This window comes from Ornithodoros turicata, chromosome 2 (genome assembly GCF_037126465.1).
Source record: "Ornithodoros turicata isolate Travis chromosome 2, ASM3712646v1, whole genome shotgun sequence".
NCBI lineage: Eukaryota > Metazoa > Arthropoda > Arachnida > Ixodida > Argasidae > Ornithodoros > Ornithodoros turicata.
In genome coordinates this window covers 133,606,783-133,634,658 of record NC_088202.1, presented here as the reverse complement: position 1 = coordinate 133,634,658, position 27,876 = coordinate 133,606,783, and the positions used below count along the sequence as shown (strand labels likewise).

General features: G+C 44.7%; 2 long non-coding RNA genes across 2 annotated transcripts; one reads left to right on the top strand and one right to left on the bottom strand.

The window, feature by feature from the left end:
• The first annotated feature begins 706 nt into the window (after window positions 1–706).
• On the top strand, window positions 707–27,876 carry LOC135384083 (uncharacterized). The gene is made up of 4 exons (XR_010420237.1): window positions 707–902; window positions 23,481–23,562; window positions 23,773–23,835; window positions 27,708–27,876. It is a non-coding gene; the product is annotated as an uncharacterized LOC135384083 (long non-coding RNA).
• LOC135384084 (uncharacterized) lies at window positions 21,486–21,904 on the bottom strand. Its single transcript, XR_010420238.1, has 4 exons — window positions 21,812–21,904; window positions 21,683–21,751; window positions 21,562–21,621; window positions 21,486–21,501 (listed from the first exon to the last, which is right to left on the bottom strand). It is a non-coding gene; the product is annotated as an uncharacterized LOC135384084 (long non-coding RNA).

Here is a 27,876-nt window from a genome sequence, read left to right as displayed (position 1 = left end):
GGCCCTACCCATAATTCTTCTCGGCCTCCGGTCCGTCTACAAGCCGGACCTGAAATACACTACCTCGGAGCTTGTCTTTGGTACGACTCAACGGCTACCCGGTGAACTGCTCACTCCGGCAACGGGCCCCAATATCCCCGACCCGTGTGCCTACGTTAGCCGCCTCCGTGCAGTTTTCGACTCCATCCGGCCAGTCGCATCCCGCACGCCGCCGTCTTTCAAAGTCTACGTCAGTCAAGATATTCAGACTTGTACACACGTCTTCGTCCGCGTTGATGGAGTGCGCAAACCTCTTCAGCCACACCACACCGGCCCCCGTTTAGTTCTCAGTTGGTCCCCCTAATTCTTCACCCTATCCCTCAACGGCAGGCAAGACCACGTCTGCTTGGATCGTCTCAAGCCCGCATACATAGACTGCCCTTCTTCTTCCTCTTGAGGCACTCCCGAGTCCCCCTACCTCTGTGCCGCCCGTGCGCCCCCCACCAGGATCGTCGACACCGTCTCGACCTCGTCGTTCCATCAACTGGGCTCCGGTCCTGCGCAACTTCCACGCGCACGCTTCGCCTACTCGCTAAAAATGGGGGGTGGGGGGGTGCTGCAGTCATCATCATCCGCTACAGTCATGCGCCGGTGCCCAGCCACAGCCGGAGCGAGAACTAAATAATTCCTTTCACTGATCGCCTACCATGAAGGTTGTCTAGTTCCTGCATACTAGTCTTCAAATGTAGAGGTGGTGGTGTTCCTCTACATGAGTCCTGACCGGCGATGATGCAATGTCGCACCTGGCAGGTGTTCGTGGCCTCACGCTAGGACGCTGTCTGTACAACTGGGTGCCAGTTGCAGTAGCGCGCTGCAGCAAAGACTCGTCGTCGTCGTTCACGGACCGCCACACGTCTCAACGGGTACTGTACTTTCTGCATGGTATATATTTATGTCATAGTTTTGACCATTGATGGCCACTAACTACATCTTCTGTAGGTTAACTATAACTGCTAAGTTCTTCGCGATGGAGTGGTTTAACTAATAGTTCAACTACTTTTCAGGGCAGTAGTCAAAACTACTCCTTCGTGGTGTACTCTTGGACACCTAAATAGGAATGACAAGCAGTGACCATGATATTTAAAGTATACTCTTGTGCCTACGTCGCTTAATTCACATACTGTGCTAAAATGTACTGCCTGTCTCTTGTATATTATGCGCTGACAAGAGAGCTTGCTGACGAAATATTTTCTATGGAGTGAAAGCTTTCGCGATAAAGGTACGTACAACATACGAAGTACCATGTACGAGATATCCTCAGGCTCTTTCGTCACAGATCAATGCACCAGGCACATATATATATACAGTCAACCCTCGATTTATGAACCTTCGATTTATGAATTCCCTCGTTTTATGAACACGAGTACGGGGAACCAAACTTTTTCCATTCATTTTTACCTCGTTTTATGAACCTCGATATTCGAATAATGAACGGAATTTCTGGGAACCAACTAGGAGTTGCCCAGCGTCTTTGCCCTCAATTTATGAACGGGTCGTTCCGAGGTCAACAGAAACCTTCAAAGGGATTATTCCGTGGTCTTATGAATGACGCCTGAACGGACAAAACGTTTTCCAGGTATTGCACCCTCGGTTCTTAACCCCTCCAAATCCGAACAACAAACGGGTTTTCCGGGTGACATCTCTCCTCTCCAATGAAACAATTTAGTATTGCATAATAAACAGAGTGTGAATGCGCTAACGTCTGTTCTATGTGAGAGTGATACAGCAGAAGGCATGGCCAAAAGCAAAATTACACAATATATGGCATTATAAACACAATATCAACTCGGAAATACTGTTCCATTTGCTCGATAGTACTCAGTTAACGGAATTTTCCATTTATGAATCCCTCGATTTATGAACGATTTTTCGGGGAACCGAGGGTGTTCATAAATCGAGGGTTGACTGTATATATAAACTAAGTTGCAGAATTATTTCACAGCAAATGAGGCTTCACTAGACAAGCATTAAAAGTGAAGATTTAGTAGGCATGCACGGCACAATTCCTCTGCACCTGCGTTCTCATCAAAGAAGTAGCACAAAGTAAAAGTCGGAAGCACAATCATGCCGTAAAGCTTGGGGTAAAATCGAAAGTAGTTGGCTCCTGCAGTAACCTAATTACACTATCACAAAGAAACCGGATAGTAACGGTCAAAAATCGTCAAGTTTTTTACAAATATTCTAAGGGTGGGCGCTTTACGCATACAAGGATGACGGATAGTAAGCGTAAAAAATCGTCAAATTTTTTACCCCTATTTTAAGCGGTGTTCGATGCCGGTTATTCTATGGGCTGTTTTGCGACCCTTATGTTCGCTTACTGCACCTAAAAATACCACGTACAATGCGTCAAACATGAGCACCGTAGACGTTACGTGACCTCACGGTCCTTGTACAGGCAACGGCTGCAATTCTGAAATGACCCGCAGTGCGTTTTTCCGGCGGCTCTTCTGGAAAAGGGTATGTGGTGCGCGATTGCCAAAAGCATCAGAAAGCAGTTTCCAGAGCAGTAGCCGGAAAATAGGATTGCCTAACAATTTTGCATTGCAGCTATTGCCTGCCCAAGGGACGCTGGCGTCACGCGGCACCTAAGGTTCACAGATACGATGCGTACAGTGCGGCATTCTGAGGATGCAATTATCTCTGTAGAGACGGCACACCATGCGAAATCGTTTCATAGGAAAAGAAAGAACAGCTGCTACAACAGGATCTCGATGATACGAATCTCACAGGGCATGAAAAAAACAGTTCGTAGAATCCGAGACTCGTTAGCAGTACCACAGAGGTGCACAAAGTAGTATACGCACGGAAGCCCGTTCACTTTAATATGCTATCGCTTAAAAGATATCCATGGCATAGGCATAGCTTGTTGCTCATCCAAAAGACGTGGCAGTTGACTGTCACGTACGCCATAATAGCTATGCGCACTGCACTGCAAAATCGTATGACACAAACAAACGCATGCATCACGTGAATAACATATAAAAAGGCACGTTCTTGCGTAAGGCAATCAATATACAAGAGTTCTCGCGACGGTCAAAAGAAAAATAAGAAGCACCTAGTGCATCACTTGAACCGGGTTCATTCTCTCACTATAGCCCGCGTACGCCGCTATCTCATTTAAATCAGAACGTCTGAATACCTGGAAGTATTTCGCACAGCGTTAGTAGCACGCATCTAAACCGTAATGCAACAAAAATTCGCGAAATAATTCCACTTTATTGCAGGAAAGAGCCCAGAATAATAGATACACGTATGCGTCTATAGAATACGGTACCTATGGCCTGAAAATGATTAGGCATAAGGCGCACGTGACTGAACATAAAAAAAACAATGGGAACAGCAGACTAGAGATACACCAACAGTATAACACAACACACAAGTATAAATTGTAGAATAGCTCTATGAACTAGTGATTGGATTAAATTACGTTTATAGTGTAAAAACATTTAATGAGCGTTATACCACTGGACGAGGCATCGTGGTACACACAATATGAGACATATACAAAAAAAAAAAAAACGAAATCCATAGCAGACAAGTCATAAACTAATTATCTATAGGGTGATCTATAGGCAGACTTGTACACGCTACTAAAAAAAAGTAATTGATTACCGTTACCGTTACCTTGTACGAAAAAGTAATTTGTTACCTTTACAAATTACTAGCCGGCAAAAGTAATGAAGTAACGCCTTGAAAAGTAACGTGTTACTTTGCCAATTACTTTCGATATCTGAGAAAACGATATAAAAAAAGATAGGAGAAATTATATAGAAAAAAAGATATCCACACAAAAAAAGGAAACTGAGCGTCGACATCGTTGTGATATCGACAGTATCCCGCACAAGACTGACAGGGGCTCATGGTCACAAGAGTGGCACTAGGTTATCGGGGTCGATAGTTCTGTGAAAAATGTGTGGAGAGGTTGAGAGTTTTGAGAGTTCTGTGAAAAGAGTCCTAACTGGAACTCACCCAAATGACTCATCAGGTTCACGGTACAACCTACAGTCCAACTTACTGCATACAGACCGGATTACGGCCTGTGAAATAGGAGTAGCATTGTGTCCAGCGTAGCAAAAAAGTGAAATAGGAGTAGCATTGTGTCCAGCGTCCAGCACCCGGGTGCCGGCTGCTTTGGAAGACAATCAGATATTCTTTGACGATGTTCTTAACTGTTAACTGTTAATGTTCTTAACTTAACGTCATCGTCGACAGTGCAACGTACAACTCGCTACTTCGGAACAGACAGGAGCGGATCTACAGGGGGGGTGGGGGGGTCAGGATGTCCTGACCCCCTCCTCAATTTGCAATTGAGTAGCCGCAATGCAATTGAGTAGTCGCAGGCAATGAGTAGTTGCAATTCCGGTAGCCGCAAGCGTAAACGTGACAGTGTGAACCAGCCTGTGAACTGTCACGCTTACGCTTGCGGTTACGGGTTACGGGCGCTTACGGGCGGGTACGGGGTTGCCATGACGACGAAGAGACGGCGCCCGCAAGATCGTTTCCGCAAGGAGTTGAGGCAACTTTTCTCCCGCAAGCTCCGTAACCGTAAGGGCACTGGCCAATAGGATGGCAGAAAAGTTCGGATGCCGCGCATGCGTTTTGTCTCGCGCGTCTCCTTGCAAAGATGGCGGAAACATTGGATGTCTTAGAAGCTCTTATTCTCCAAGTTGAGAAGTTTCCCTGGCTATACAATAGCAAAAGAAGCGACAACAGGGATGCCACGAAAAAAGAAAACTCATGGATGACAATTAGCATAGCAGTGGGTCTGTCAGGTGATATCTTCACTCAATGAATCTGTCCGCAGGGGCGGATCCAGAATTTTGCTGAGAAGGGGGTCCAGCGTTGGCCCGCATGGTACATACACGATCTAAGTAAACTAAACACTATGTGAAGACAGAAATTGAGGAGGGGGTTGCGAACGAAGTTGAGTTACGAGCATGACTTTCGACCATCTCTGAAGCAAATTTTTTTGTTTTGATGTGCTGTTTTGACTCGTCATGATGAACGTTAGATATGCTATGTCCTTATTTAGACTAACACTCCTGTTTTTGGTCGAAATATGATTGCTTCAGTTTTACTATTATTAATGCGTGAAGAGTTTAAATTGACCAATTTTTACAAGTTGCAAAGCATCTCGTTAGCAGTAGTTGCTATTACATCAATATCAGAGCCACTGGAAAACACGCTTGTGTCGTCCGCATACGAAATAAATTAAAAATTGACATGAATGTTAATTATGCCATTTAGATATCGAGTATCACATACGGGTGTCACAACTAGGGTCTCTTTATCTCCTCAAAGGCAAACCTTAGGATCTTCAGAACTTACGATGCAATGCTACCCACCCCAGACAATATGTAAAAAAAAATGTGTTAAATAGTTATGAAGATACATGAAGATATATGGCGTCAAACTGCGTTGGAAGCGCAATGGTCGAAATGCCCACATCAGAATGATACGTCATGAAAAAATAACCACTGATTATTTTCGACTAGTTTCAGCGCCAATATGCCTCCTAGGGACGAGGTTTTGATAAATGTTTGAAAGAAAAAAATTCACCACCCTGCCTGATCCGGCGTAAAATCACCGTATAACAACTGAAGTATAGTTCAGCGTACTGCAGACGCATTTTATTTATTATTATTTATTTATTATTATTTTATTTTATTTATTTATTATTATTTTTTATTTTATTATTAAAAGCGGAAAATAATGTGCTTGCTGATATTGTCAAATTGCTATCCATGTCTGTTCAACAGTAGATTCCTAAGATATGGTGTTGCATTTCAATGAGACAGCTAATCTCGAAAATCTGCTAGCGTCATAATACATGATGCAGATAAGGTCTTTTTCGCCAGACCTGGGTAATCTCCAGAGACCTCCCACATGAAATAGTCACAGACTGCCAAACATACCATTCTGAAATCTTTCTCGTCCTTTAAGTAACATTCAACTGAATTTTGTTAGACTCGTAAATCATTTTATCATGTCATTCATGTGATCTGTGGTACTGTCAAATGGGTGCACGTGTCTGTGCAGCAGTATATATCGTGGATCTGATGCTGTTTCTAGCGTTTAAATGGAAAAACTAATCTCGTAATGCCCCCGGAAAAATTGTCCCCAGAATAAATGTTCCCTAGAAGAAACGTCCCCGGAAAAAATGTCCCCTGAGGAAAATTCACTTTTGGTACGCGTGGACTGGTTGACTTCGGACGTTGACTTTTTACTATATAGGACGGTGTGAATGTTTGGATTTTTGAGCACCGAAGCGAGTAATCGTATATCCTATTCCATTTCCTAATCAAATATGGATTTTCAATGTTCGAATTCCAAATCGAATTAATGCTTCTACTGAACTGAATATATTTGAAGAGAACCGGCACACGGAGAAAAAAAAAGAGTAAGCGCTATACTTACGCATACATATACGTACCGTACATGTTTGTATTCCAATATATGTTGTATATGTATCCAATTACGGTTATTCAACGAGTCACTTAAGTTATTCGTATTCAATTCCATTTTAAAATGACTATTCACACATAGCATTTCTTTGCCTAGGTAGTCGCTGTGCGTCAGTTTTGGTGAATTTACTTCATTGTGTCTTGCAACAATGCGGCCTGTACAGTCATGGGGCTCCCGAGATGTGATACCGCTAGACATATTGAAATATATTTTTGTCTGTCAATTTTGTTGCTTTCCCCCCGCATTTTATTTTCCTCTTTACACATCACCGTGCACGTCGATCTGCACACTTCTAAAAAAGAACTTGACATGCTCCTGGTCAATCCGAATGACGTCTTCTCTCCTGATTTGTTGAAACTGGACGGCGTACTACTTTCTGTGACACTTCACATTTGTGCTAATTAGCAGAGAAAATGTTTTTCCGTGTTAGCGCTGCGAAGCAACTATTGCTGTACGCGGTGTACAGGCGTGGACAGAGGACAGCAGGAGGGAGGGTGACAGGGGGTTAGTATGCGTCCTGGGCCGACTTCAGGGCTAAGTGAGCCGACATTCATCAGGAAAGTCCGACGGAAAACCCAGGGAAAACCTCAGAGAGCACACCTGGTGACAGGATTCGAACCCGTGTCACGTTGTATCAACGAACGTGAAATTGATTGCGGTGTATTCCCTACGAGAAATCGTAAGTGAAAGTTGGTCGAGCTTCAAAGTAAAAACCCTTAGTAAGTGGTTAGGAATTTTAGTATTTATTTTGAGCCGGAGGACTTCAAGACCTGCAATATCGCAACCGGGGATTTCGCAAAAATTCCACGCGCACCAAAAGTGGATGTTTCTCGAGGGGACATTTTTTTCCGGGGGACATATTTTCCAGGGGACATTTCTTCCGGGAACATTTTTTCCGGTTCCCTGCCCACGATATCGTGCGACGTCGTGTCGTTCGATGCCATCTCTTCCCGTAATACGTTTGACACAAAGGAAATATGAAATTTAAAAAACTACAGACAGTCAGCGCAAAATGTGACAACTTACATTGCTAGACCGTGAATTATGTGAGACCACGAGACGCCAGAAGCCAGAGTGACCGTTAACCAAGCGCAAGAAAATACGTTTTGCACATGGAACCATGCACGTGTTCTCAGAAGGCAGGGCCTGTATAACAATTCAGAAAACAATACGCGTCAATATATAGGCATAAAGGGCTAATATACTGCAACGCAGCCTCGTTTATCCGTCAAGACGAACTCTCCGTGCCATTTACGCATAAAACTCCGCCCTTTACGCTTACAGCGAACGCGTTTACGTGTACTAGGAATAACACAGAGCTGACGGATACGGCGTCCGTCATTTTGTCGAAATTTACGCTTAAGATTGGATGTAAGCGTAAATTTATCTATTTCGTTTCTGAGAGTATAGTTGATAACTACTTTTTAACTACAATCAGGTAGTTTAACTACATGTACTAAACTACTGGCCATCACTGGTTTTTTTACAATGGGAAATAAGTTCGTAACAGCCGAGGACACGCTTCGACGTGCTACATCATCGAATGCAAGTCTCTCCCCTTGTGACTGAAAGTTGTTGTTTTTTATTCACCTGCGTTCCTTGCAGTCGGTGCAAGACCATGCCTGCCCTTGCAAGCATGCTTAGTGGTTACCAGAGCTGCATAATTTAGTCACGAGGTGTAACTAAGTAGAGTTACATTACCTTAAAAGTAACTACGTTACACTTAAAAGTTTTTACCTGTAAAAGTTACAGGAAAGTTACGTGGAGTGAAATGAACCTCAGTTACAGTTACTCGTGGAATGTCATTGAGTGACTTCTCAATTGATCGCATTTGTCTCGCTACGTAAAGCCCCGAATTATTATTAATATTAGTTCTCAATTACTTCCGGTTTGCTCAACGTGACCAGATGTAAAACTTTGGAACATAGTGTATAGAACGTAGTTGAAAGCCAATTTGTAAAAAAACAAAAACAAAACACACATACTCACTCGCTTGGTAGTCCAGCTGATAATGCTGATAAATTTGCTCTTGAACAGGAATTTTTTAAAGTTCTCATTAGAATAGCTCTGCAACATTCCACGCCAGGACCTCGCATGAAAATTCGATTTAAGAACGAACTTTCCTCAGAGTACAAGTTACTCGAAAAAGTAATTAAAACAGCAACAGATAACTTTTTGCAAAGCAGTTGATACAGTAATTACTGAAAGGAACTCAATTACTTGTAATCAGTTAGTCTCCAGCCCTGGTGGTGGCGTTCCTTCTGTTCCCGACGACCTCCTCATGAGTACCCGCATTTGTATAGGCATGCATCATCAAATCGGTCGACGTCATGAGGTCGTTCTCGGCTTGTAGGACACTTCGTAGTGACAGGCGACAGAATTTCACGCTGGAACACATTGAAATTATGATTGTTTTACACAGAGAAGAGGCGTACACAGTGCTTATAGTTCACTTCCAAAATAAATATTTCCGTGCGATCAGAGCGATTTTGTGAACGCAAAAATCTGCCTACTATTTTTCTTCCTATTTCCCTCTTTGGCTAGACTGTGCCGTGCAACCGACAAATGGCTTCAGAAGTTATAATGCAAGTGATTATTTATGAGCTGCAGTTATCAGAGAAGTGCGAGCGGAAGAGTAGTATGTTACCGTAAAGCAACCAACGCTGGCGGCATCGCTCGTAGTGCTGGTAGTACAATATTAATCGTGCCTATTACTTTTTGGGCCTCTTTTAGTGTCTTTTTAGGCGCCTAAAACGCGTTTTTTGGTGTCTTAGAATGGGCTCTGAGATAGGCTTGAAAGGAAGAAATATAACACTACTAGAGTACTACTGTTTCAAAGTCTACTAGAGATGTTATACCAAAGTGGTGTATATACACCACCATAAATTAAATAAATGAATTTTATGGAAACGGCAAGTTAAACTCTACATCGTGAAATATAGCTGAGATCAGTGTCCACAGGGACTGTTTGGATATACAGGGTGTATTTTATATGCAACAAGTTTTTAAAAGGACGAATTCAATTAGGACACGTTCAATTTCGTCACTAGCTTACTCGATTTGGCGGCCATTAGGAAGACAGTAGCTTGTGTAGTGAGGTGCCTGAATAACAGGTGGCTGTCCCTGTGCACCAATAAGACACTCTCTTACAAAAACTATGTGCTTTCAGGGAAATATGAGATAGTAGAATTGGTGGCAGTCATTATGTAAAGTTGCTCTGTTTCTTTAAAATCCTTAAACGCACGCTGTCCCCGAGAGGACCAGTACATTTTCCCGCGTTTGCGGTGCCGCGCTGCCCACGGGACCACTAGGGGTGATACTTTACCCCATTACTTGTGGTGATGTGGTGGTGTACTGCACGTAACATACACACTCTGTCCCAGTACCTTCTTTAAACTGAACTTAGCCCCTTAGAAGCACGTCTAATTTTCGACATTTAGCAGTGTAGGTTGAACACTATTTCGTTTACCTCTTCGTATGTCGCCCCTGTCGTGTCTTCCCTTGCTTTCTTTTTCATTTCTCCTTGGGCTGACAAGTGAATAATATTGTGAGGTTGACATATTCCAATAGACCTCTACCTGTTTGTAAACAAATGACGTCATGGTGTTCGACAGCGCCACGAATTTGCTAGAGTTGAACTACGTTCAAAGCTAGTGGCGAACAAGGTCGCGCCCGAAAGCCACGGTCTTGAGGGTGTAGCGGCACCTGCTGACAACGACGAGCCCTGTCTCTGCCCTGCTCGTGCTGACTGTTCGTGCAATAATGCGATAGTTAAGATCCGGCCCTCACGCAGTAAAGTGGTTGTTGCCTTGTCTCCTTTATTGTGTGACTCAGCCACAAGGGGATTACGATGGTCTCTGAAAGCGACGCGACCTTCGGTCCTACTTTTGTTTCAATAGGAGGCAGCGAACAATTGCCCATTCGTGGAACCCAGCTCTCCCCTTCCTACGTGTTTCGGTTTCGGTCTGTCCACCAACGTCATGATGACGTTTGTCTAGTAGAGGTTGGATATATTTTTTTTACTTTGGGCTTCGTCCACAATCTTAGGCGATTCTGTTATGTGTGACACCTTCACGATTTTGCTTAAGTGCCGAACAACGGGAATAGCAATGTACATAGAGATCTCAGTGGTGTAAAGGCACAAATTATGCCATTTCGCCAAGTGTTCACCAAGCGTCTGCACTGAAAATTGTTGCTACAAATGAATTTAATGAATCCACTTGCTGCACCTAACGAGAAACATCGACGAGATTAGGTGTGATGAACTAAGTGTGACTGCACGCACGCACGTACGTAAACTGTACAGGAGGAGATGCATATTTTATACATATTGACGCAGTGTGTACCACATTCACAAACTTTGGATAGTAGACGTTGTCATTCGAAACAACGGTTGATGTGTGACAAAACAAGTCTGCTGCCTTTGCTACGTTCACACTACGTCAGTGAACGCCGCTGAATGTTGCGAACGACGGTGAACTTGTCACGTTCACACAGCAATCCGTGAATGCCGATGACGCCGCGAGGATGCCGAAAGCCGCTGCGCGAGAGCAGAGATTACTTCTACTTTTGACGGGAGCGAAGGGAAAGACGGCGAGTCTGGACCAATCAGCGCGTTCCGCGAGCGGGAGTGCTGGGCCGAGAGAGCAGCAGCGTGGACAACATACATGCCGGACACCTAACATGGTCTACGAAATTCTAATCAAGACTCTAAGGCAGTACATGGTGTACGACAGCAAACCCAAGAGGAGCAGAAATGTAAATACCCATACCGCATCACAGCAGCTGCTGAGAGAAGACGAGGTCGACTGTGTTGAGACAAGTGTAGTTGCATGCAGTCTGCTGCTCACAGCGGGCATTCAGGTTGCTGTACAAAACGCAATAAATACGTGTTTTGCAATTGTTACCTTGATTTATCACAACGACATTATACGTATTACACGTGTGGAGCTTGAGTACAGTTCGAAGAATGAAACGGATCAGTTTTTGAAGCGGAGGAAGGTGGTGCCAGTGATGCCGGGGCTATACGCCGAAATAAATCTTTTAAAATAAAGCATTAAAAAATCCACGCTTAAAATTCCACCCTTCGAAATCCATTTTCGAAAATAAACCGTTTAAAAATACACGTCCTCAAAATAAACGCTGTTAAAATAAATCATGGTTAGGCTTAGGAAGGTAACGCTCCGTATCAAAGTAGTAATAGCCGTATGGGCGACATGATGTTCTTTTCGGCGAAACATGCTATTATGGTGTTTCTTACTCATGCTTGTATTGTTATCAATTACATAACAACTTAGGATTTCGAAATATCCAGCTTAAAAGTGATGATGACGATGCGCGTATGAATACAGGACACGCATACTTGATCATACCTGGGTAGTAATAGCATTACTGTAATGAACTTACAGTAATAAATTACTTTTTCTGGTAATTTGTAATATAATGCGTTACTTTTGATATTAGGTAATTTGTAATGTAATTTGATTACATTTGGGATGTAATTTTAATGACATTACTCATTACTTTTTACAAAAGAATCGAGTGTGTGTTCTGTGTTGGCACTTGGCAGAAAGAGAGTTGGGGGACTGGCGAGTGAAAAGAATTCCAACGGCACAATGAACGGTGACGCACTCAATCGGCACGTGAAACGTCAATTCCCTTCGACGAGCCAGTTGCCTTAGGCATGGCACCCACCAACAAACGTTGTTAGGTCAACGGTTTGTAGCCCTGGAGAACCATTGTTTGCGGGCCCCATCCTCCTGACAATCTTCCTGTTGTCGTGATACACTGTGTCTCCTTCGTCTCTACATTGTGGAACGATACGTCATACGTGGCACACTAGCATGACATGTAGAAGAGACAAATAGAAGAGTACAAGCTAACTGTTGCTACATTGTAAGCATACATTTCTATCAGCATGCATATCGATATCTATATCGATGTGAGATCGATATTCAAGTCGATGTGAACATCAATATTTTTGCCGATAACTGTTCATATTTTAAAATTATCGATGCTATCCCAGGCATACAGCCTATAAGGACGAGCTTAAGGGGAAGCGAATTTGGTCGCGACCTTGGATATTGCACCGCAAGCGTCTCGGTTGTTACGATAATTTGATGCGCAAGCTTGCACTGGATATCGAAGACAGCGACGAAAAATGTAAATGGACGTGTTTCTCACCAAAATGTAATAGATTGGCGGAGAATATGCCTGTTTAGTGAGCGGTGATCACAGATGTTTGAACAGACTTTGAACATCATGCGACATGGTCGTACGACACGTATGATCCGACTGCTCAATAGGCTCTGCAATCACACTGACGAAACAAGTTTTGCGACACTGATTTTCCTGTCGTGATGCGGCGGTGTCGTGGCGGTGTGAATGTATGTCGGCGACATCCGGACACAACGACTCGACACGACACGACTGCTTTCGACTTCTTGTGCCGTGTCTCGGAGTGTTGGACGTCGATCGTGTCGCACGAGTGTGGCAGTGCCCTTAAAATGGTGTTCCATGTAAAAAAAACACCATTTAAAAAGTGTACAGGAGCACTGTCACTTTTGAGGTGTAGAAACACGAGTGCACTATGGAACAAGCCAGTGACACTGAAAAAGGATTTTTTGAATTTACAGCATATAAATAAAGCTGCTTGTCCCAATAAATCATCGTTGGAAGTGCGGTTGCCCTTTTTCCGTTACGTCTTTTCTTTTCTTTTTTTTTAAATAGTCACATCATAAATCAATGAAATCTAAGATTTGAAATCCACAGTACTGCGCTGTCTACAGGTGCATGGCTTACTCAAACTGCTCTTACTGACTAATTGTTGCTCGTGAATAATTAAATGCATTATTAGACTGGAATATTAATTTGCTTATCAGTTAGTAGACGCACCAGCTCAGTAAAAGTTTCCCTTTCCGGGGATCCGGGATACTGTGATGGAAATCGGGATGATGGTTCCTTGATATCCCTGGAGTGGGACCAGTTGAAGTGCAAGCAGGACGTCAACGAAACAATACAATATTTACAGCAGAGGAATGTAGACAGGAACCCGCCGGAGTAAGGGTTAAGATGAGGTCCCGAACCTACCAGCCGTAAGTCCCCAGCAGGCCGAGTTGTTTCACCAAGGCTAACTCGGCATCTTATAGCCAGAGTCTTTGGCCCCGCCTGTTATTTGCGAATCCGGAGACAGCCGGTAAAATTTGTTCAGGCTCCTGCTACCGTAGCTGACATAGGTCTTTAGCCTGGTTCTCACATACGACAACGGCGCACGGCAACAGCAACGGTGACGTGCCGTTGCCGCCGCCGTGCGTGTCGCCGTGGCTCCACCTCGCCGTGCTGCCGTGTTCACGTGATGTCGAACATCACGAGCCGCGGCGAGCAAAGATGGATTTCCACGTGTTCTCCTTGCACGTGTTCTCTGTGTATCCTTAAAATCAGAATGCGACAAATCATACAAATAAGGAAACCTTCTCACAAGTTCAATTAATTTGTCGGCATCAAGCTGAGAAGCCGCCATCTTTATTGGTGCGGGCCGTTCATTGGTTGGATGTGATGTGGGCGGGACCAGGGCACGGCAGAAGTTGAGCAAGAAGTTGAGCAAAAGGAAGTTGAGCCATGCTCAACTTCTGCCGTGCCGTGGTCCCGCCCACATCACATTCAACCAATGAACGGCCCGCACCAATGAAGATGGCGGCTTCTCAGCTTGATGCCGAGAAATTAATTGAACTTGTGAGAAGGTTTCCTTATTTGTATGATTTGTCGCATTCTGATTTTAAAGATACACAGAGAACACGTGCAAAGAGAACACGTGGAAATCCATCTTTGCTCGCCGCGACTCGTGATGTTCGACATCACGTGAACACGGCAGCACGGCGAGGTGGAGCGACGGCGACACGCACGGCGGCCGCAACGGCACGTCACCGTTGCTGTTGCCGTGCGCCGTTGTCGTATGTGAGAACTAGGCTTTTGTAAGGGAAACATCCCTTAAGTGCACGACCCAAGGACAGGCCAAACAACAGTCGCGTGCGTTATTATCCCCCATTAGTTAGCGGCTTTGTTAATCCCCGCTATACAGAATGAGTATCCCTTTCAGTACGTTAGAAAGCTTCCAACTGACTCTGAAGGTATAGGGAATGTTATGCAGCACTTTAGCGATACAGGTGCCAGAACTAAAAAAAAAAAAAAAATTAGGTTAGCAATAGCATAGATAAGGTGCGTGTCTGACTACTTAGGGCCCAGGTGGATAGTGACGATGGGACAAAAGATCTTTTGAAACCAGCTGGGCATGGCTCGGGCGAAACTGACCTTACAGGCTGCATCAAAAAAAAAAAAAAAAAAAAAGGCCTCACATTTCCCAATTTGCTATCGATAGCAAATCAGTAAATAACGAAAGCCCTTGGCCGTTTCGAAAAATACAGCAGTGAAGAAAACAAGGACATCAAGAAATGCTGGAGTGACTATCGTGATAATAGAGTGCCTCGTGTCGTGCACGTCGTATTTTCCGTCAACATCCAGCACTCATTACCTCTATGTGGGTCACAACGTGGCTTAAACGGTACTCATACCAAACGCGAATGGGAATTCGAAGCACAGATGTGGTACACAGGAAATTCTTTGCGATCTGGGTTGTCATAATGATGGTGCGCTATTTACCTGTCGTTGACCTCAAGCTAATTCCGCAAGCTTCGCCATAATATAAAACACGGCAACAGAAGTGCTAGCTCAGCTGTATTGTAGGAGTAAGAGCCACGGTAAGGTATACTTGTAATATAACTTGTATTTGTTTTGTTCCCAACCAACATTCTGGGGCGAGTTTCAGCACGCAAGGTATTTACAAAAGGGAGAAGCATTTTCCCTGAGTTGTTCCAAACGTGTCACGTTCTGACTGAGCTAAAGCTGCCGAATAGCCCTACAGCAGGGGTGCCAAACTCATTCGTGCCCGCGGGTCGCATTGAGCCATGGAGGAGCTACGCGGGCCACATAACACGGCTTTGGGGTAGTGTGTTTATGATATAGATGGCAAAACACAGAACTTGAAACGACATAAAACGTAATATATATTTGGGTTATGTAGCGCTGCTCAGTCACAGGGTCAGCAATCCTTTTTATTTGCTCTGTCATGCGGACACTTGTCACCTCTTGTTTGTAACTGTTGTGTCAACATCGTGTGAAAGTGATTGCGCAATTGCAACGTTGTGGTGTTGTTTGTTATAGTTCTGAGCGTAACTTTGACTTCTTCAGGTTCATCTCAGAAAACGCCTGCTCTCAGACATGTGTTGACACAGTTGTCTCGCGACGTTTAAAGCCACGAATTATTATTCTTAGACACAAGTTGCACCGAACATGGACAGGTTTCTCCGCGACAAGATACGTATTTTATATGTACTTTCGTCCAACATAAGAACAAAACGAAGCCGCCCCAACTTCACCGAGCTTGTTCTTATCGGTGCGTCGCACTGCAGGTCAATCAGTTCCATTTGTTAATAATCAGGAAGGTTGTGAAAAACTTGCGCGAAAGTCACGAAACACTTAGCGTGTACACCCTGTATATACACGGTGTCCACGCTAAGTGTGAACAGGTTTTTAAAAAATATATATAACACTTTTTCTAAGATGAAATCAATTGCAATATAGCATATGCTAAAGGGCACTCCCTAGCAGGGCATTAGCAAAGCCCAAAGGCAATGTCTTAATTAACTTTCATTAATTAACTTTTTAATTATAAAAGCTACAAAGTTGTCCCAATGAGAACATCTGTTCCTTTCGGTCACCTGATATCGTAGCCGTTTTCAGAACAAAAATTCGTTCGATAGATCGCCCGCAAAAAATTCGTGAAGGAACGCCATTTTTTCTTTATTTTGTTCATTGCGCTTCTTAGAAGACGTGTCTTTCTTTCACCCCGAATGTGAGAGGGAGAAAGAGCACACTATCGCCTCTCGCGTCCTGGAAAAAGATTAAAAGGAAACAGAAAATGCAACCCAAGATAAGGCCAGTTCCGATAGAGTCACCCGATACATTTGTTTTTGTTTTGTTTCCGCAAGTTAAACCTCATCTTCGACGCATGAGGCGGCACTGTGCTCCTTCCCCCTCTCCCGTTGGGGATGAAGGAAATACGCGTCTTCTAAGAAGCGCAATGAACAAAATAAAGAAAAAAATGGCGTTCCTTCACGAATTTTTTGCGGGCGATCTATCGAACGGATTTTTGTTCTGAAAACGGCTACGATATCAGGTGACCGAAAGGAACCGATGTTCTCATTGGGAAAACTTTGTAGCTTTTATAATTAAAAGTTAATTAATGAAAGTTAATTAAGACATTGCCTTTGGACTTTGCTAATGCCCTGCTAGGGAGTGCCCTTCAGCATATGCTATATTGCAATTGATTTCATCTTGGAAAAAGTGTTATATATTTTTAAACTAAACCTGTTCACACTTAGCGTGGACACCCTGTATATAAACTAAGTTGCAGAATTATTTCACAGCAAATGAGGCTTCACTAGACAAGCATCAAAACTGAAGATTTAGTACACATGCACGGCACAATTGCTCTGCACCTTCGTTCTCATCAAAGAAGTACATCAAAGTAAAAGACGGAAGCACAATCATGCAGTGGCTAATTTTAAGCACCGTGTGTCCGCAGCCGATGGAGGCCAAGGAAGGCCGCATCCGAAGTGCCAAGACTTCCCACCTTCCTCTACTTCCTGAACTGGATGAGCTTGCGGTAAAATCGAAAGCAGTTGGCACCTGCAGTAACCTAACTACGCTCTCACAAAGAAACCGGATAGTAAGGGTCAAAAATCGTCAAGTTTTTTTACCTATATTCTAAGGGTGAGTACCTTACGCATACAAGGATGATGGATAGTAAGCGTAAAAAATCGTCAAATTTTTTACCCCTATTTTAAGTGGTGTTCGATGCCGGTTATCCTATGGGCTGTTTGCGACTCTTATGTTCGCTTACTGCACCTAAAAATACCACATAGTATGCGTCAAACATGAGCACCGTAGACGTCACGTGACCTCACGGTCCTTGTACAGGCAACGGCAGCAATTCTGAAATGACCTGCAATGCGGTTTTCCGGCGGCTCTTCTGGAAAAAAGTATGTGGTTCGCGATTGCCAAAAGCATCAGAAAGAAGTTTCCAGAGCAGTAGCCGGAAAATAGGATTGCCTGTCAATTTTGCATTGCAGCTATTGCCTGCCCAAGGGACGCTGACGTCACGCGGTGCCTAAGGTTCCCAGATATGATGCGTACAGTGTGGCATTCTGGGGATGCAATTATCTCTGTAGAGACGGCATACCATGCGAAATCGTTTCATAGGAAAAACAGAACAGCTGCTACAACAGGATCTCGATGATGCGAACCTCACAGGCATGAAAAAACAGTTCGTATTATCCGAGACTAGTTAGCAGTACCACTACCACATAGGTGCACAAAGTAGTATACGCACCGAAGCCCGTTCACTTTTATATGCTATCGCTTAAAAAATATCCATGGCATAGGCATAGCTTGCTGCTCATACAAAAGACGTGGCACTTGTCTGTCACGTACGCCCAATAGCTAGGCGCACTGCAGTGCAAAATCGTATGACACAAACAAACGCATCCATCACGTGAAGAATATATACAATGCACGTTCTTGCGAAAGTCAAGCAATATAAAAGAGTTCTCGCGACGGTGAAAAGAAAATTAAGAATCACGGGCGCATCACTTGAACCAGGTTCATCCTCTCACTATAGCCCGCGTACGCCGCTATCTCATTTAAATCAGAACATCTGAATACATGGAAGCATTTCCCACAGCGTTAGTAGCACGCATCTAAACCGTAATGCAACAAAAATTCGCCAAATAATTCCACTTTATTGCAGGAAAGAGCCCAGAATAATAGATACTGCATGTGTCCATAGAATACTGCACCTATGAGTAGTATAAATATATGTCCTATAGCCAAGAGTTTTCTGTAATCCAATTCCAATCCAATTCTAAGCCAAAAATCCACTGCTAAGCCAACACAATCCAGTTCTAAGCCAACACAAGCCAATTCCAAAGCCATCTGATTGGCCGCCATTAGCTCCGCCCACTTCACGTTGATTGGCTCATGCCAGGCCTACTGATCGTTGATTGGTTGATCGTAGCTCCTAGAGTCACTATATAAGCTTACGCTACAGTATCGACACTGAACTACGTACAGGAGCACAGCTGCCATCTTGTTGCTCGAGGCTCAGCCACGTGACCCCGTATCGTTTCGTTTTCTCCCGAGCGAGCAGCCTGTGTTGTCGGCCCGGCGTCGCGGCCTCTGGATATGAAGCTCTCGTATACGCGTTAGTATTTCCTTGAGAAAAATGCGCCTTGCTTTTAATGAACCCTTATTTTCAAACAATTTACAAGAATGAAACATGAATTGAACAAGATTTCGTGCGCATGCTGCTGGAGTATAGCATCCACACAAAATCTTGTTCAAGTAAATTCGCGATGTTTCGTTCCGTGTACATTTTTTGCATCCGTTACGCATTAAAATCAGGAGTGCGCTTCATTTTTATTCTTTCGCTTATCTTTCCTTATTGTCAATGTAGAATACCTCAATGCAAGAGGCTGTAACAGCGAATATTGTACACGGCCGGCGCCGTGAAAGCACCTGCGACGAATCGAATTTCAGTGTAAACAGGCCTGCAGCAGAATAAACATTCCACTTCTCAAACAAGTAAACATAAACGTACGGAGAATGTGTGTGTGTGGGGGGGGGGAATATGTTTATTGAGAGAAACACAGGAGTCTGGGAGTGGGATTTTGTGTGTATTGTTTGCCCCCCACACCCTTATGTGTTCCAGACTCTGAACAACCATCACAAAGCTTTTGCACTTTTTTGTGTGTGCAAATTAGCATTACTTGTTTGTTTCAATATTGTGGTTTTAAGAAAGTGTTATTTCCTTTACTCAGATGCATGAGGGTTTTCAATCATTCGCAGTGCTGCCTCTTGTGTAAACAAGTGGGATGCCCTGAAAAGGGCCTTTTGTTTAGTTTGCGGTGGAACCATACTTCAGGATGATGACTTCATTTTATGTTGGCTGCGAGCACTCGCATTGCTACGCTCTTGCTGCCACCTTTTGATGATGTATTCTTCAGCTTGTTGTTGATCTTCCTGAGTGCAATCCGCATCCTCAGGATCAGAAATTTGTCCACAAGTTTCTTTCCGATATTGTGACACGTGGGATATTGTTGAAGCCCTGATTGCAAGACGGCCTGGGTGAGAGCTGGCACTGAAAGGCTCAATATCCTGTGTTCTTGCTGGCGGAATATCGTATCTGCATGTTGCAGCAAACTGAAGACTTTTTTGGATGGTCGACGGAGTGGATTTCGTTCACCGGGTCCGCAATAAGACTTGAATCCCAGAAGGTCGTCGTTGTCCACAACTAAATCTTCGTTTAAGAAGGTCTTGCATGCGTCGCACAGCTTATAGCAAGAAGCAACACTTCTTGAAACATACCCCGCCACATAGCATAGTGACTGAGCTTCTACGTCGTCCATCGGTGTCGGATCATCAAGTTCAGGGGTAATGAGCTGATCTTCTCCGTCCCTAGCGCTGTCACGAATGGTGTCCTGCGCTACACCTTTTCTGAGTTCCACGAATTCCAGCAAGTCTGCACAGTCGCTAATGTAGCTGCCTTTTCTACTCGGACGGAAATACTGTGAGAGCATGATCAGTCTCAAAGTGAGCTTGAACTCCAGTGGTCGAGGAACAGGGTTCTTCGCTCGAACACAAGAAAAGAGGTTTTCGAGGGCGTCCTGACTTAGCCTACCCAGCATTACAAATTTAAAGTTCTGCTGCTTGAGTAGGAAAGTTCTGCTGCTTGAGTAGGAAAGTTCTGCTGCTTGAGTAGGAAAGACTGTAGGGCAATTGCACTGTATGTTGACACCATTACACCAGCCTGCACTGGTTTAAAGCAGCTGCTCTGGTTTTCTTTCTGAATCGTGATGGTTGACATCAGTCCTGCAAATTTATCCAGGAAAAGGTGCTGTTGCCTGCCCAATGACGACTTTTTGCGTCGGGTCAAAATCAAGGCCTGGAGTTAGTTGCATCTCATGAAGGAGGACAGCACAACGTCGTTCCTGAGGATGCATTTGTTCCAGCTTGACCTTCAGAGCTGGTAGAAGCTCTTCCAGAATACCTAGGAGAAGCACGACAAAGACACCATCAAGAACAACTGTGATTTGCTGTTTTAGTCATGTACCTCGTCCAAACTTCACGTTTTTAATCTTCCTTTGCAATGTCCGTTCAGAAGGAAGCGGCATGAGGTGCTCCTTCACGAACTCATAGCCTCCACGGCCACACGCGAGTCGTGCCTTTAATGCCTTGAGCACTGTTGCCTCGTCCCAACTGTGAACAAAAATTGCAGCTTGAACCCTGGTTGTACACTTCTGAAACACTGAGGTGGAGAATGAGGATAAATGTTGTACCGATTAGCTCGTGAGTCTGTATTTTCAACATTTTCGAATCTGGTCTGAGGACAGGAATGTCCTTGGGTCCTCTGGAAAGGGACCAAGATAATGAAAATTGTTGTACCGCCACACGAACGGGTTAGCATAGGAAAGGTGGGAAGGTGCTCACTCTCCAGGGTTTCCATTTTCTTTTCCATTTGGCGGACTTTCTTTAGAGCACTATTGAGACGCCGTCGCAAGTCAACGATTTGAAGCTCATGCTCGCATGGTTTCCCACCACAGAATAGCCGTTCATGACTTGGGGGCACATAGCCATCTTCGACCAAAACTGTCGACGAGTTCAGTGACAATGATGCGTCATCTCTGTCGGCACTAGCGGATGTAGGGTCGATGAGCAGTATGTGCTCCACTTCCATTGAAGCAGCTGTAAAGCAAACTTTTGAATGGAAGAAAAGCAGAGAAGGAAATGTTCATTGCGGCTCATTCCATAATGATAACAATGTCTTACCGCTGGTGGAGGCAGTGGCTGCACAAACAGCTGGAAGCTTCTGAAGCTCGTCTTGTGCTGCAAAGAGATCCAATAGTCTTACATGCGGTTCATTCCATAATGATAATAATTTCTCACCGCTGGTGGAGACGGTGGCTGCACAAACAACAGGAAGCTGCTGAAGCAACTCGTCTTCCGCTGCAAAGAGATCCAAATAGTTTTACATGCGGTTCATTCCATAGGGATGATAATTTCTTACCACTGGTGGGGACGGTGACTTCCGTGACTTCTTGTAGTGTAATAGGCTCCTCAACCATTAAGGGACATGCTGTAAGACAGTATTGTTCACATTAAGATGTTGCGGTGTGACAGGTTGCATGCTTCTTACCATCATGTGATGATGAAACGTCGTCCAGAAACCTATTACAATGCATCAATGGCTCCCCCACCTCGTCATCATCAATGGTACCAGTCTGTGCAGTTCCGACAGCTGGTGACAGAGCTGCTGAGAGATATTGTTGAAAGTTTGTAGAACACATTTTTGATCATTTGACATTGATTTTATATTTGAAAGGTTTATGATAGCCGCACATAGCCATACCTGTTGGTCCTGTGAGTGGTGCCAGGGATGGGCTCCTTGGACGCTTATTACTGCACTTCCTTCCACTCATGTCTGTCCCGGGTATCGTGGGAATGGCATTCCAGAGAAGGAATAGCCTGCCGTCAGCTCTGCCTTTCTAGAATTGCTCCGGCTCGAAATGGTGCTACAAAAGGGAACCGTAAACGTTGTAGCAGATCTCATTCTTATCTAATAGGTGTGCAATGCTAGATGTTTGGTAACATGGTAACATGCAGGTGTCATTATGGAAGAGGCCCACTACCTACACCGTTAGGGTAGGATGTTACAGCGTACACAGAAGCACACACAGAAGCTGTTCTTGTGCATGTACACTCAAGACCGACGTGCAAGGCGCTTGCTTATACATAACAATTGCGATGGGACGACTGAGGCAGGACAGGTACCTACGTGGCATTTTACGTTTAGCACGCGCGGGGAAATGACAAAGTTGACCGCGGGCACGCTCTAATCACAGGGAAGTTTTCTGAAAACGACACAGAAAAAGAAGAAAATATGCTGCTACATGTTACGTTTCAAGAACGGCTGTCGTCCGACTACGCCCCGCTTCAAAAGGGAATTGATTTAAAGCAGTAGCTCGGTGGTTACAACGCGGGAGAACGTACTTAGGTTGAATTGGCAGTATACTGCTAATAAGATGAAATATACATACCTGACAAAGCCTCGAATGTCCTGTAACTTGGAAATCCTTCCTGTTCACGATTCGAAGCCACGCCTCGAGACATTGACCATCTCGCGTTCCTAGGGGAAACCTGAAGAGCGTATGGCCTTTCGCTGTGCTGTTTTTACAGTAAAGAGCCGCGCAACGCGGCATTTCGCGGACTACTAAGCCCTAAAAACGCATACAAAACGGCGAAATCACGGCAGCAGCTTCGAGCAACAAAAAGGCTGCGTCCACGGCTAAGCACACGGCACGCACCAGATCACGTGATCTCTCAGAGCGAATGGGCGCCCGGAGCGGGATCTTGAATAGGGGTAAAGCGTGTCGATACTGTAAGCGTAAGCTTATATAGTGACTGTACTTACCCCCTCTTTCCCACCTAGTGTCTATTTAAATGTTGTTGTGCAATAAACCTGTCAGCCGAGCTTGAGACCGTGTTTGTGTTTGCCTGTTATCGTCCCTACCTCGTCTCGGGTTTTCAAGTCATGGATCGTCACCACCAGCTCGCTTGCTACATAACTTTCCTTTCTAAAAGTAGCGCCCGTTTCTCTTTTATCTCTCGCTTTAAATAAAATTTCTGGACACGTTAGAGCAAACACCCTGTATAATGGAAAGGAACAGAAAGCCTGCTGTGCGTTTTGTTCCGAATTATTGAGAATGCGTCATTTTCAAATTTACCTTGTCCCCAGAGTGCTGCCGATACCTACCGCATTGCATGTGTGGCTACCTGAGCACAAATTCCATTCCGTTCCATTCAAGGAGGCAATATGAAGCTCTCTGTGTCAGCCCTGCTACTGTGCTTCGTCCTTTTGTGGAGTCAATATGAAGTCAACCAGGCATCGTAAGGAAAACACAACCATTTCATTTTCCATTATGTTTTTAACGCAGTCACAGCGGTCGAAAGTTTACCGGTACTTTCGCATTATTACCCGTTCGTTGCCGGTATGCAGGCGTGCTGCTTCGCTTCTATACCATTCGGTTTCATATATATCAACTTGTGAAAAGTCTCTTACGCGTATGCAGTCATTGTGTGTACCTTGCTGTGCTTCAGAGACGACATAGAAGACGCCGCCAATGCCGCCTTGCCTCAACAAAGTATATTCAGTGGAGCTGCGTAAGTATACATTGGTATCTGTTATCGGTCTGTGTTGTCTTTTGTGTGCTTTTAGTGCTTTCAGTGGTCCGCAGCACCAACAGGCGAAGTCGGATATTTTTTAGTCAATGAAAACGATTAAATACCGAGACAAGGCGTACAGAGATGATCACAACCACATTCTCGAATACAGCAACAGGTTTATTCCGAGCCAGGATTTTTCAAGCGAAGAGATTTTCACAGAAAGAGAGAGAGGGTGAGACGGAGGGATTGCTAACACAACTCCCTCTACTCCTGATCTCCACCAGTTCCAGGAGGAACCTTTTGGTTGAGTACCCATCATGGAAGAAGGAAACACAGGAGCAGCCCCTCCGACAGTTTTCCATCGGGACAAGCGCGTAACCGCATTCGCAAAGTATCCTGGGATGCTCCTGTCTACCACGTGAGCGCTCACGTGACCCTCCAGAGAGCACGGCGCCACCAAAGCAGACGACGCGAACTATAGTTGGTAGTTGTGTCACAGTTCAGATGGCAGTATTATGTTGAACGCGGGCTTGCACTATTCTTTCTGTATGTTCGGATGTTTTGTTTTCTATTACAAGACCAGTCACAGTGTGCAGAACGCAAAATGAGTAGGCGGGACATGAAAGATCATGTGTGGTAATGGTGATTTCCAACAATGTGGTAAAGAATGCTGTACCCAGAACACCATTAATCAGATTTGTACAACAACAGGGGATATGAAATGAATGTGCGGCACAGTGCCAGGTGCCAAACGAAGGATTCAAGATGACTCGAACACATACAGGCGACAAAAAAAAAGGAATACAGTCGACCCGCGTTTATCCGGACGGCTTCGTTTCCTATGAAAATGGCCGGATAGCGGGGGAACCGGATAAGTGAAACACGAAAATCCAGAGTGATCCTAAAACGACATCTTTATTGACCATCACACGGAAAACTATCCATTGTCATCTGTTTCATTCTAATACACGCATCCAGTTCTTGCAAACCTTTGTTATTGGCATTGACTTGCGAAATATTGTTCTGTTGCACGAAAAATAATAGCGCTGTTCTCAGTGCCGCCCACGCATTTTTAGCGTCACAGCTGGTGCATTCACGCTTTAATCATCAGATTCTTCTTGAACACTACCCGAAGCGATAACACTGACGATGTCGTCATTTGTGACTGCAGCGCAGGGGTCCTCGTTGCGGACCTTCTCAGTCTGAAATGACCAGATTGCTCAGTAGATATCTTTTGTGTAACGTGACGAAGTCGGCAAGGAGAAAATTCTTCCTAGCAACACCCTCTTTGTGTCAGTAAAAAGGAGGCCACGACCAGGCTTCTCGACCTCGACTGACTAGGTGTGGGCCAAGCGTCATTCCTGGACAATGACCGGTTAATTGAAGCCGATTGTTGGGTATTAGTCACTTCTGTTCCCCGGAATTCTCGTCCGAGTCCTGAATAAAGGAGGGCGAAATACATGGAGAGAAATCCGTCCCGATTATTTTTTGTCCGGATAGCGCAGGATCCGGATAAATAAAGTCCGGATAAACACGGGTCGACTGTAAAAAACACTGATCATGTACTTACGAATAAAACGTGTTCCCGGGACAGGAACACATTGCCATACGTCGTTTCTACGGTGGCGGTCACATTTTCACAATAAATGACTTTCGACAAGCAAAATCACATGGAGAGCAGCGCGAGAAACAAAGTCTTGCAAAACCGAAATTTTAGAGAGGATCACTTGGTGAGCAGTACGTAATGGCGATTTTGACTCGAGCGACCGCTAGAGGGTGGCTACGCTAGTCTGGAGGGAAGAGCCACTCGTTGTGTTTCCTTCCTCCGTGGTTCCTATCTTTCCTTAGCGCAGACGTCGGCTGGAAGTCAGCCTGCCAATTGTTACATTCGGCCAAATGTGTTTACACAGTTCGGAGTCCGTGTCGGTAGCTTTTGTGTTTCGGTTGGGCTCCGACAATCTTACGTTTAAACAGCGTCCAGTTTGGCACATATAGCAGAAACCGCACGCCGAGGGAATGGGGTAAACAATATTTTTCACACAATCCGCAAATATCTCCTTGTTGTTGATGCCACATTGCGCCAGGACATAATTAAAAAGTGTTAAGTGGGACGTGCCAGAAGCATTTGAGAAAACAACCTGCACGTTGTGGCAGATCATACCTTATCTGCTGGACGAATGTTTCATGAGGGCGTCCCGCGCGCAAATTGGGGGTGAGAGAGGGGTACCGGGAGTCGTGGCGACGTGACCGTTCCCTGGAGACACGGTGAATGGTGCGGAACGTCAAACCTTCGGGTCACCAATTGTTGGAATCAGAGGAGAGAGAAAGCAGTAGTCCCTTGGTGTCGGCTACCAGATTCCAACTGGCCCGAGGATGTTTATTTATTCGAGCCACGGAGCAGGTGCTGGATGTCAGGGGCTGGCGATGCGGCAGCTACAAACCTTTGAGAAAACAACCTGCACGTTGTGGCGGGTCATACCTTATCTGCTGGACGAATGTTTCATGGGGGCGTCCCGCGCGCAAAATGGGGGTGAGACTGTTTGCTACTTAAGGCAAGAAGCCTGGTTATTGCGGGCATTCCTCGCTGTGGCAGAACCGCTGTAGGAAAGGTTATTGAAACGTAATAAGCCCTTGTATGTTTGCTTGAGCTCTTGTGTGCTGCGTGTTCCTTGGCTCGCGAGACGGATGGGCTGAGGACCCGAGGTTGTGGGAAATAGGTTTACACAACGTTAAATTTCTTCGTAGCAGAGATAATATTGTGGGAAACAGCGTGGTAATAGGGTACAGCTGGTATACGGCAGAGCAGGCACAGGAGGCACAATAGGGTATTACTTCTATGGTAAGATTCATGTGGCATTTTGTGCGAAGTGATCGTAGTTCACTAGTAGCGCTGTGCGACGGTAGATTGCGCCACGGGTACAGTGCAGGAACAGCCTATGCGACGCACCTGCGACAGCCTATGCAACAGCCTATGCGACAGCGGGCAACAGCCTATGCGACGCACCAGAGAGCGGATGTCCGCGTGGCGCAGCATTTCCATCACAGCGTGCGCTGGATTTGCAGTTGGTTAATGATCTCAAAATGCTTCCTACCAGGAACGGCACAACGATCGATTCTGTCTTTGTTCGTGGTGTCAATACGTTGATTGATTGACAGGGTGAAGTGCAGGTAATGTAGCTTACTTTAGCACTCCATACTTGTCTCGTGACGCAAAGCCACGCTTTTTTAAATTTAGGGCTCATAAGCCTATACGTTATATTTGGAGAGCGGGTGCGGAACGTGAAGAAGCAACACATGATTTAAAGTTGACTAAGACATTTATTCTTCTCAAATTACAAACATGCACATAATTTTTTGGCTTGAAACGTAGTGATGGCTCAGTAAACTCTCTGCCAACAGAACGCAAAGCAACTCAATCCCGTTATCCTACATTTCTGTTTAGCTGCAAATCATTCCGTTGAATTTTAACTCATGCGATTAATTCTTAGCACTTCGGCGAGTGAGCAGCAATGCTGTCGCATTATGCCTCGTTAACGAAAAACTGGCGATAAATAAATAATGATATTAAATAAACGATAAATAAATGGCGGTCCCTGTGCGGATGCATTGCAGTGAGACCGCCAATTTATTTTATTTATTTTTTTGTAATAACATCGATCTTCGTTTATCGGTACAACACAAGGTAGAGCGTTGTCATCATGCCCCTATCACACAATGGAGCCAACAATGTTGTGGTGACGTGGTTACCAAGCTGTTTGCCACGTATCGTTCACATCCCAACATCCACACAATACATCAATCAACATCAAGAACGCATTCTACGTGACGGTGGTACCAAGCTGCATTAATTTTTTGCTTTCCTCTTCCAGCGCTGGTGAGACCGATAAAGCTCTCGAGACTGCCCTGTTTCCAAGTACATATATTGGGTTCTTCGGTGGACGTTGAACTTCCAAGTCAATAACTCTCGTTTTTCGAGTTTCATCTCAGAATAAAGTTGTCGTTGTTTCGTAAATTTCCCGAATTAAAGTTTAAAAAAAA